The following is an 11,013-nucleotide window of genomic DNA, read 5'->3' on the forward strand; positions in this document are numbered from 1 at the left end:
CTATTGTCACTAAAATCTAAACCCTGAAAATTGTGCTAGTCACAGGTAAATAAACTTTGACTGGTACTGAAATCTTGTCGCGCACAATCATGAAAATGGGAGAAAAGGGGGTTCTTAGCTCATCTGTTTTACAGCCGTGATGATATATCTGTGTTCCCTGCAATACTGCTTGGTCAAATCTACTTTTAAATTGCTAGAGTGGTGGTTTATGAAACTGGAGAAACTGTATAAAGTCCATGAGATTTGACTGTAATAGGATTTTTTCATAATAGAGTCATCTTTTGCATTTTAGACTGACTTCTCTTTGATACAGCTCCTCTTCTTTCCTACTGCCCACTGACAATTGTCAAACCTTCTTAATTCATCACTTAGTCAAATCTCTTTCAAGGATAAAATATCGTATTAGTGAAACTGTATAAAAATTCATAGGAAAAAGATCCTGACCCTACGATGTAGTATTGGAGGTAGATAGCTAGACAGGAGCCCCCTTCCACTCCTTGTTTCAGAGCCCCTACAAACATGCCACAGTAGCAATTCTTAATATATCCCTGGATTTCATGTCAACAGTGCACAAATTGTTGAGATTAAGGGATAAGACTTGTCATCACCAGCTTCACCATCAGTAGCAACCTGATACAGAGAGAACATGGGCAGAACAAACCCCAAAGATATCTATTTGTGCAGGTTGTGGAAATTTATGTTGTGGTTTGTCTCTATGAGTGTTAACCTGAGGCTAGATGACATGAAGACCTGAGATGCTTGCTGCCCTATTGCATATTCTCCGTTAGCATCACCATATTTTATTCATTGGCCCCGAGGCCCAGACATCATACATTCCCTGTTTGCTTGAGCATTCATTGTGTAGTGTCAGTGATGAATCATCTGGCTCCTATTTGGTCCATGAAATAAAAACTGTGTCCAATCTGCTACTGGGTTTTCTCTTTCAGAATTATTTCTAACACGGGTTGTGATACACTCAAAGAAAAATCATGCCAAGAGTGGAGTGGAAAATGGACAGAACCATTCTAGAGTCTTCAGCCAACATTAAAGAGGAAACAAAAATTTGAATTACTTCTTTAAAATCGTGTTAATGTGGAGGTCTGGATATAGATAACATAAAGGAGATAAGGCTCAATGGTTGAAGCTGAGCCTACATCCATAGCACCAAGCTCTTGAGCTCTATGCTGATTCAAAAATGGAAAGAGGAGATATGGCCATTTCCAGTGTTATGGTGGATGTTTGAGGACCATTTCAACTATTGCATCCTTTAACATTGAGACTGCAGTGTCACCAAACAGCTGCATTTATTTATTTATTTATTATTCCAGAAGCTTCTGACAGTCAGCAAGGATTGTATCCAAACGGTCTCACTGAGTAGTAGCGCACAGCTTGTTCCAGCAAATGCATTATTACCTATTAAACATTTATACAGCAGTATAAAGTTAGACAAGGATTCACAAACATAAATAAGACCTGTTCTTTGCACTGTAGAGCTTCCAGTCTAAATCATGCCCAGACGATGACATACAGCACAGCTGCTTGTAGGAGGAAGGGTGAGAACAGTTTGAAAGAGAAGTCATTTCTGAGGAGATGGTGACTGGAGAAGGGGATTTGCAAGTCTATGAAATAAAAAATGAAAAGGTGCAAAACAGAGTGAAAATAGGTTTAGGAGGTAGTAAGGAACTAAAAAGAAGTTGTTAGTTATAAGATAAATTTAACATGAAATAGATTGGAGAATTCTCTGTTTTTACCATTTTTTCAACATTCGAGCTCGATGGGACACTCTAAGTGGCTTTCTACCAACTTTCTCTGCATAATAGCAGAATGGAATAAAGTCTGTGGAAGTCTCTGTCTTGAAAAGCAATTAATATAATTTCTTTGGTCTGCCCTGATCAAAACACAACAGTGTTCCTTCAATACCTATTGATCTTCTGAGCTTTGCACTTTATCCTGAACAAGTGCTCATTATGCTGCACCAGGGAAGCTTCTTTTTTTTGACTGGGAACTTCCAGTACTGGATTTATTCTCTCTAGGTTCATTCAATCTGTGTTCCCTCTCAGCTTTTCTTTCATTATTATTATTATTTTTCTTACAGCAGTATGAAGGAATTGAAGAATGAAGGGTTGCACAGATGTTTGTATCTGTTGCCTGGAGCCTGTCCTATAAGGGAGCTGCAGAAAACAGTGCCTGATTAGTCTAGTGAACTGTATGGGAAGAGAGAAATAATGGTATTATTATGGGGCTGGCTCTAAGCAAACCTGTCTAGGGCACAGGTATTCTCTGGTCTCAAAAACCAGGCTGACTCCACTGTGGCATTGTGGCACTGCTGAGAGAAAGAGTACGTAAAACAGAGGGTTAGTTGGTGTTGAGAAAGGAGTGGCACCTTCCATGAGCATCAGTTTCTATTTTTCCTCTTTGCTCTCTGTTGACAGCATCAGGAGCAACGGGGCTCCTCAGCAGCTTTGACACAGCCAGATCCATCATTCAGATGCATTCAATTTTGCCCATACTGCTAGGAAGCTTTTAGCCTGTTAAAACGAGCTAGTGCTAGTTCTTAGTAGTCCATACAAGTAATTTCATGGCAGTACTGTGAAATTATGTAGGTTTCTGCAAATTTCGTTTATGTTACCTTGAGGTTTCATCTAAGATCTAGGCATGGAGCAAGTACAGTGAAAGACAATTGCCACTATGAGGAGGGTGCACTGTGAATATACAGACTCGCTGTATGTAGCATTACAGACTTGCTATATGTAGCATTAATGTAGATTTTTGCCTGTTTTTGAAAAAGCAGAATATGAAGTGACTTAGCTGAAGTCATCGAGAGTCATCAACTCTGGGCAAGGCTGAAAATGAAACTAAAGTCTTTGCCTGGGGCTTCTCAGTGCCTATACACCCACCCATTATGTCCCCGCAGTAAATCTGTGTGTGGCATTTGGAAAGCAAAATTTTTCTTTGCCCCAGGACTGCACTTAATGATCTCAGACCATTACTTTTTTTTCTCACTCCCACGGTCATTTTTAATACATAGCTATCAGAGGAGTTACTAAACATTTGGCTGAATGCAGCAATTTTTATCAGAGCGTTCATGGAATGTGAGAAATCACACGCTGGAGAGCTACTTGCACAGAGGCAGCAAATTCGGGAGCAAGCTGTCAGGAAAGGGACGTCCTGTCACCAGCTCTTGTACTCCGACACAGTTACCAGCAAAGTGAGCAGTTGGTCACGCCATCCGTCCTGCCTGGCCGGCTCTTCCAGCTCAAGTCCATTTGTGAGCAGTGTAACAAAGGCCACGGCAGGGAGGACAGACGCACAGACAGCATAGCTACTGGGTAGTCCCTGCCTGCGGCTGGGACCAGAGTGAGGGCTTTAAAGAACTAAGTCCCTGTCAACAAGGACTCCATAGACTGTCTCCATGTAAGTCTCTGTCTAGAGCACTCTGCCCCTGTTTTGGGCAAAACCTGGGTGACTTAGTTTCATGTTTCTGAGAGCTTCATCTGATCCTTTGGAAGCTGCTAGAAATTCATAGTCTTATCTGCTGTTTGTGGCAGAGCTGACCAACCAGCCTACGTGGCACAGTTACATGCTCCTTTGTAGATTGATGGCACTTTCAGGATTTGGCCTAGGTGAGTAGTCCTGCTCAGAGAAACATCATACTGCATGGGAGGGGATGCAGCCAGCCTTCTCCCAACAAAACCTATCTCTACATAAGAGTAACTGAATTTGTCATATCCTAAAGCTGGGATTACAGTATCCGTCCAGCTAAGGTGTGTTCCTTTTACATTTAATTTAGGTAGCATAAGGCTGTGAAATTGTCTTGAATTGGCTTGATATTGAAAGCAGTTTTGGAAACGTGAAGCAGAGCAAAGGTAATTTGTGTAAAAGTATAGGGCCACTGCAGGCTCTGGTGCCAAGGACAGACAGCTGGAGAGGGAAATGTCACAGAGAAGGGGGATGGGGCACATGAGATATCCGTAAACTGAAGATTTCTATTTCCAAATCACAGTTTAGTGGCAGCTAGAAAACAAGGGAAAGAGATAGAAAAGAAAGTGGCAAATAATTGAGATAATAAGTAATTCTGCTTAGCAAAATATTGCTAAGAAATAAAATTTCATTCCTGGAAAGAAAACAAAAAGTGCCAGACTAAAGCTGGTGATGTGGAGGTGAAATGGGAACCAAAGGCTGTGCCAAGGTTAAACCTTTTTTTCCTCCCCGCATATTATCACAGGGAAAAGTCAAAAAAAAGTTTTTCTCCTGTTCTGGAACCAAGCTCGGTAGATTGATAAAGCTTGCACTATTTCAGGTTTGGATCTGAAAGATCAAGGAGATAGATTGTTATTTGCATGGGAACAAATGGGGGGATGGCGAGAAAATAAAGGGTGAAGCACATGGGAAACATCTGCTCCGAGGAGGCTCTTTAGAAATAAGCCTCAGCAAGAGGGCAGGAGAAGCAGCTGTGCTGCTTGCAGGAGACCACCAGAGCTGCAATGACAAAGAGGAGAGAAGAGGAGAGCTAGTGATAAGGTTTCAGCCAGACCTGAGAAACAGACAGAGTAAGGACCTAGACCACAACTTTGTGGCTGAGGTGCCTCTCTAGTCTAGACTGAAGGTGAAAATCTGGAGGGTGTGTGAGTAGTGCACTGCCTTTAACCCAGACCTAGCTCAGGGAAAGGTATAGGGCACTGGATTTGTGCTGAAAGCAGGGTAGGTAGTTAGTTTACAGAATGATTTACCAGAAATGGTGCCTCCTTCACAAAATGGATCTTAGCACCCTGTAATCACAAGGGAACTGAGCTCTCTGGAGAACACCCAACCATCCAAAGAGGGATGGTGCTAGGTTAGGGCTTCCAAACTCTGCTTTTTGCTGTGTGAGAGGTTCTTTAGGTGACCTTGACCAGAGCACTTATGAGTAGATTCAGGTGTTTGGTTCCAACTCTTCAGAAGTGCCAGGTGCACTGGCACTCCAGACATACAGACAATCCTACTTGTTCCCAAATATTTGTCTTACCTGAGTGTGTCTTGTTCTCTTGGCTTCTACTTGGTAAAAGATTTCCAACTCTAAGAAATTTCACTTCTAAGTTCTTCTATGGAGCTATCTTTTCATGACTAGTGTGAACTGATCCAAATCATGGCTAGCACTGGTGAGGTAAATTGGGAACTGATCCAGCTAAAAACTTATCCATCAAATACAAAATGCAGATATTCAGTATTATATACATCATATATACATCATATATTTTGCAAAATACAAATACTGATGCAGGGAAGTTGCTTTGTGTTGTCTTAAGGAGGAGAGGTGCCCAGCCGCTGCTTTCCCAGAAGTGCTGATCCATTTCTTGTATTTGACCTTGAGGCTTCTGGTACTGATAAAGGCTTTTAGATTAAGTAAATCAATGATCTGACCAGTGGTGGCACCTCCCAGCTCCTGTTTTTTCTGAAAAGTAAAAAATTTTCCCTGCATTGCTAAAATTAAACTGTCTTTCTCTAGTTGTCTGGTTTTTTTCCACACTGCTTTTGGGAGACAGATCCAAAGCCCACTGAAAGCAATAATAGGATTCATGTTACTGATAGCAGACTTTGGATCAGTAATAAACTCAGTTATTGTGCCTGGGGATTGTACTGTTTATACTCCACAGCTCAGTCTCTATATCTCATAATGTATAATAAAAGATAAGTTGGAATAAAATTCATCCTATGTACCCAATTGTCTCTTATTACCCTTCGAATTTATGGGAAGTCTTCCTACACTTAAAGACCACAATTGCCCTAGAATTGATCTAATCCCTATTTTCATAAATCTTTTTTGGATGAAAGCACCTCAAAGTGCTCTACAATGACTGTTCATTCCAGTACAAGTCTTTCTGTGGTTGTGCTACACCACCATTCCCATAATGAACCACAAGAAATGCAGTTGTGGGATTGCTTCCTTAGTAGTTGAAAAGAACTATCCACAGATGGGAAGAGTTGTTAATACTGCGTTTTGGCTGAGACTAGTATTTTTTTTCCAGGCTAGGTGGGCTGCAGAAAGAAAAAATGACAAAACTTTCCATGAACCACAATAAAAGAAAGTTTTGCCTCCCTGGTGAGAAGAGCCACTCCCAAAGCAGAATGCTTTCAGGGCAGGTGCAGAAGTTAGCTGGAAGGGAGAGGCTCCATGCTCCAAAGAACAGATTCAGACCATCGAGATTCTGTTCAGCATCTCTGATGCTTGGCTGCATTTCCTCAGATTGCCAGATTTCTGAGTTAGGTCAATCTCTGATTTTATGCAGCATGTGCATTTTGTGGAAGAATCCTGAGACACTTGAGCCCTCTGTGCTCAGGATGGATATTAAAATATCCCATTGGACTTCCATATAAATCAATTTCCTTGGTCAAGAAAGATGCTGGGCATGGGCACCCTGCTCGTCTCTGTTGAGGAAGTGCTTGTTTTTTTGACAAGATTGCACTGCTGAAAAAAGAATTAGTGTGTTAGGTTGAAAGTGGTGATTGAGAGTTTATCCAAAAGTACCGCGCTTAAAGTCCAGGATCATGTTTGATTTTTAAGGAAAACAGATTTGCTTGCAGATGCTAGTTAAGGAGCAGTGGCCCTTCATTATCTGTTAGCTTCTGTGATGAGAGACCAGTTAGGATATAACTTGTCCACCAACAGCCCTTCAGTGGTCTTTGTCTCTGTGAAAGCACAAAGCTGTTTTTCAAGGTAGACTATAGAGATGGCTTGAAAAATTCTAACATGGCAAAATATGGGAAAGATCCTACGAGCCCCCTCATTATGTCATAGAAATGATGGTCTAAAGCCAAAGTTAATAATCTGGGTATTGATAAGATCACTGGGAATTTTCCGAAGATAATAACATCACTAGTAAATCAGCGCATGCCATTTCAGAACCAAAAACTGGAAAGTCATTGTTTTGATACATGTAGCCATCCAGTCTGTTTATATTGCAGCTCCTCTCTCCCTCTCAATATTTAATTTGAAGTAGTTATGAGTGTTTCCGGAAAGAAACGATTGCTAATGAAAACTGTAAAACAATGTGGCAAAATAAGATCTTACATTTTAATGGCAGGATTAACTATGCTATGTTTTCAAAACTGGGAAAAAATATTTCTCACTTTTCAACTTTTAGATCCATTTTTGCCATGAAAATCATTCTACAATTTCGCCTTCCCTCACCTGAATACCTTTGCTTTCCTTTCTTTTTCATTTCTTTGCTCCATCCAATGGAAGAGGGGCAAGGAGGACTTGGGAGAAACTTACTGATACACCTAAACTAATTTATTACTTAAAAAATAAAAAAAAAAAAAAAGAGACAATACAAAAACTCTGAGGAACTGTACAGAAAATCTTACCGGGTTACAGTTGCTGCAATAAATTATATTAAGCTGCTTTAGATCATAATGCAGGTATAATTCTTGTCAACTGGGCATACAGAAGTCTATATGGGTGGACCCTCAGACCCTCTAGTGACTCTCCTGATCTGTACAAGTCCATGTGTTTGAAGGCTTTGTGCTAAGGCACTTGTTCAGAGGAGAAGAGCATCATTCACTGAACCACTATCTCCCTCTGTAACACCTGAGGGACTTCCTATTCAGCTCTTGAATTGTCACAAGTCTGCTTATTTTAGTAGATTTTGGTGCAGTTGCTGTATAAGGAGGTATGTCCATGGATGTGAGCATCCAAGAACCTATCCCGTCAGTGCCCTGAGCTTTCATTCACCTGCTGAACAGAGGATCTGGTTGCACCTTGGCTGTTTGGATAAACTAGATTCCACTGCCTTGTAGTTACATGGGTTACTCCATCACTAGTTCCCTGAATGTCTTCTGCCAGGAGGTGTAGTTGCAACTACATGAAGGTAATGACATTTCCTCTGATCTTCTCTTGATTTACCATGTGACTCTTATTTAAAAGAGGGAAAGAAAGGGGTAATGGATGGAAATAGCATTTTTAGTCAAGCCTTGAAGAAGGGAAGGTAGGACTGTATTTAGGAAAGGCAAATTTTCTCAAAGTGACTTTTAATTCTGTTGGTTCTCTAGCAGTAAGTGCATGATAAAGTGAAAGAGAAAGGATGGACTTGTCAAGACACAGTGGTAAAGAAGACTCAGGGCTACAGTTTGCTTCTGTGAATGGGTCAAAGACCAGAACTTGAAGATTGTTCAGGTGTTCCTCCTGTGCAGGAGGAAGGAGAACATCAGTTCTTGCTTTAGCTTCCCCTAGACTTGCTATGGAGGGGATGTTACATGCTCTTCAGGATGGGTAAAGTGAGAGAGTATAGAACTAGGAAAGTCTTGATTTTTCCAGAGTCTTGAGTTTTCCAGAAGGCTCTTTCAATATAGGCATGAAGCCTTGCACAGGAGGCACTCACTTTCTGAGGTAGACCAAAAGGTCTGTGATTTGATAATATGCAGCTTTCTGAGGTTTGTGATTTGTTTCTGGTGAACTGATTTGTTTCTGGTGACCATGCTTCTTGCACGAGCAGGAAGGCTTGACCAGCCCAGGATTTAGAAACCAGCTTTCTCTTCATGAGGTGTTTTGCAGCTTAGAGGAACTGTCTGGCAAAGTTGGTAGCAGAACTTTCTTTTGATATGAAAAAAAAATCCGACAAAGAGAACAACAGTACCAGACCTTAGCCTGGAGATTGCTTACACAAGAAGTAACCAAAAATAGGCAGCATTTGAATTCTACAGTGTGTACGGAAGGCAGTAAATATTTATCTGTCCTTTCCTTCCCTTTGAAATAAACACTAAGGACTTCACTGTCATTCAGACGATCTCTGTTTCTATACTAACCCAGCTCTTTAAGGGAGACATCTATTTCCTATTACAACCATATAGAGGCCTTGAACTAAAATATTTTGCATGCTTTTGCAGGCCTACAGGAAACATTAAACACACAAAGACAGACAAACAGCTCTTAAACCCCAGTTTCAAATTAAGTGGAGAAGGGAAGCAGAGTTTGTGGCTGCTTTTCTTAGACGCAGTCTGAAAAGGATCTCGAGTCAATAGGTTTATTTTGCATAGAAGTATCTTGTTTCTGAATATTAATTAACACCAGCTGTTGAACCAGCAGAGCTAGTGGGCAATTTCGCCTTTTGCCACACAGTGAATGCTTGGCTACTACAAGTCTATTTTTAAAGTATGTCTCTCATTTAAAAGAAAAAAATAGGAACCTTGATTGTCCAGCTCTTTGCTGCTCTAAGAACAGTCATTACCTAGTGATCGTCTGCTTGTCTTACATTGAAAACTGCTAACTGACAGTATATAAAAGTCCCATATGTATTTAAATTAGCTTTGATGTTAAATATCAGATTTCACTACCAGAAAGCGTTAGCTAGTGTAACTGTAGGCAAATGGACAGAGAACAGAAAATAGGAGAAATGGCTTCTGAAATCTATTAGGGAAAAACTGTTAGTGAGAAATTTTGCATGTGAAGTAGTTATACTGGAGTGAATGATACAGCAGGGAAGAGACGTAGGCAGCAATGTGAAAATCAGGACACTTCAGGTGCTGCCTTTGAGGAAGCACAAAGTCACTTCAGGCCAGCTTTGAAGGGCAGTATCCGACTGTCTCATTTTGGTTAGTGGTCAGAATTTCTAAATAGTTTGATGCTTGGAATCTTAATGCACATAGTTAATGCCCTATTTGTGAAATAGACCTAATACTACTGACAATTTCCCATTAAAGGAAATTCACTGTAGTGAAAATTAGGTAAACGAGAATATAAGACCACAGGTGTGGCTCAAAGATCCTCCTAATCCAGTCTGCTGTCTTGGCACTGGCCAGTGTTACAGGTTTAGGGAGAGAGTTAATGTAGAAGGCAAATGCAAACTGCTACTTCACCTGAGGTATCTGCACCTTCTAGTAACTTATGGCCAAAAACTTTCCAAGCTAAGTGTTTTAGTTTAGGATTATACTTCTTTTTTCTTTTTTTAATATATATATATTTCATTTTTGAGCTTGCTTACAGAGCAGAGATCCACAAGCTCCTGTGGCAATGAGGTTTGCAGTCCAATTATGTACTCTATGAAAAGGTATTGTCCTTTGTTCTAAAACTTCTGCCTGTGGATTTCTTTCAGTGCCCTGTAGTTCTTGTGTTACCAGAAGGAATGAGCCACCATTCCCAGATTAGCGGTTTTGATGCATTTCAAGATTTCGTAGAGCTCTCTCATTTCCCCTCTGTCAACACTTTCTCAGACTGAAGAATCCTCGCTTATTCAGCATTTCCTTGTCAAGAGACAGTTGTAGGTCTTTGATTGTTGTTACCCCCTTCTTCTCTTCCTTATCTAGTTTTAACTTTGAGGTGCTAATCTGTAAGAGGCACGCTATCAATTCTAAATGTTGCTATTCATGAATTAATACTTGCTGTTTGCTTGGGACTTCTTGATGGGCAGTATTTCTAGATGAATAAAGTACTACATTACATGCAGATTTAAGCCTCAGAAAGTGCACACGTACTCACACTAGCTCTTGCGGGGAGGCGAAGGAGGATCTTCTAGGGATCTATTTCCCCTAATACAGTGTAATGATTTTGAAAACGGAGAGATAACTATCCAGTATGTTATATTAATTTCTGAGCTGAATTAAAGACAGATTTCCTTTCCTTTTCTTCAACATTGCAGACTAGGAATGAAATTAAGAAGAAAAAATGTTTTTCTTATAAAGATTCCAGAACTAAACTATTTTACACCCAGGAAACTTAATCAAAAACTGCCTGGACATCCTTTTCCTTTCTATGGCAGCTGTTTCCACTCTGTATTTTAATGAGTGGGCTGAACTTAAACCTTTGGGGAAGGGCTTTCCTTTCCTTTTGCCCCCCCCCCCCCCTCCTGGCATCAGTACGTAAAAGGCTGCACTACACTATCGTGCTCTGTGCTTCTGGTGAATGAGTAAATGCCTGTGGCTGGACAGCCCAAAGGAAGGGCTACATCATGTTCTCAGCTGGTTAAGCTCCTTAATGCAAGCTTTTTAAAAATTTCCTGGATGTTCATCTGACGTGATTTTGGCTGCAAGAAGTAAGTATTT

The 11,013-nt window shown here is 40.6% G+C and overlaps 1 protein-coding gene across 8 annotated transcripts in view; it reads left to right on the top strand.

The window, feature by feature from the left end:
* Positions 1-21: 21 nt before the first annotated feature.
* Positions 22-11,013, top strand: part of SORBS1 (sorbin and SH3 domain containing 1) — a 120,917-nt gene continuing 109,925 nt past the window's right edge. For all 8 annotated transcript variants that reach the window (XM_080598151.1, XM_080598123.1, XM_080598150.1 and 5 more), the window contains exon 1: positions 22-11,003. The gene's annotated coding sequence lies outside the window, so the exon portion shown is untranslated. The remainder of the gene's footprint in view (positions 11,004-11,013) is intronic.

The sequence above is a fragment of the Anser brachyrhynchus genome (genome assembly GCF_964034855.1).
Source record: "Anser brachyrhynchus genome assembly, chromosome: 6".
Classification (NCBI taxonomy): domain Eukaryota; kingdom Metazoa; phylum Chordata; class Aves; order Anseriformes; family Anatidae; genus Anser; species Anser brachyrhynchus.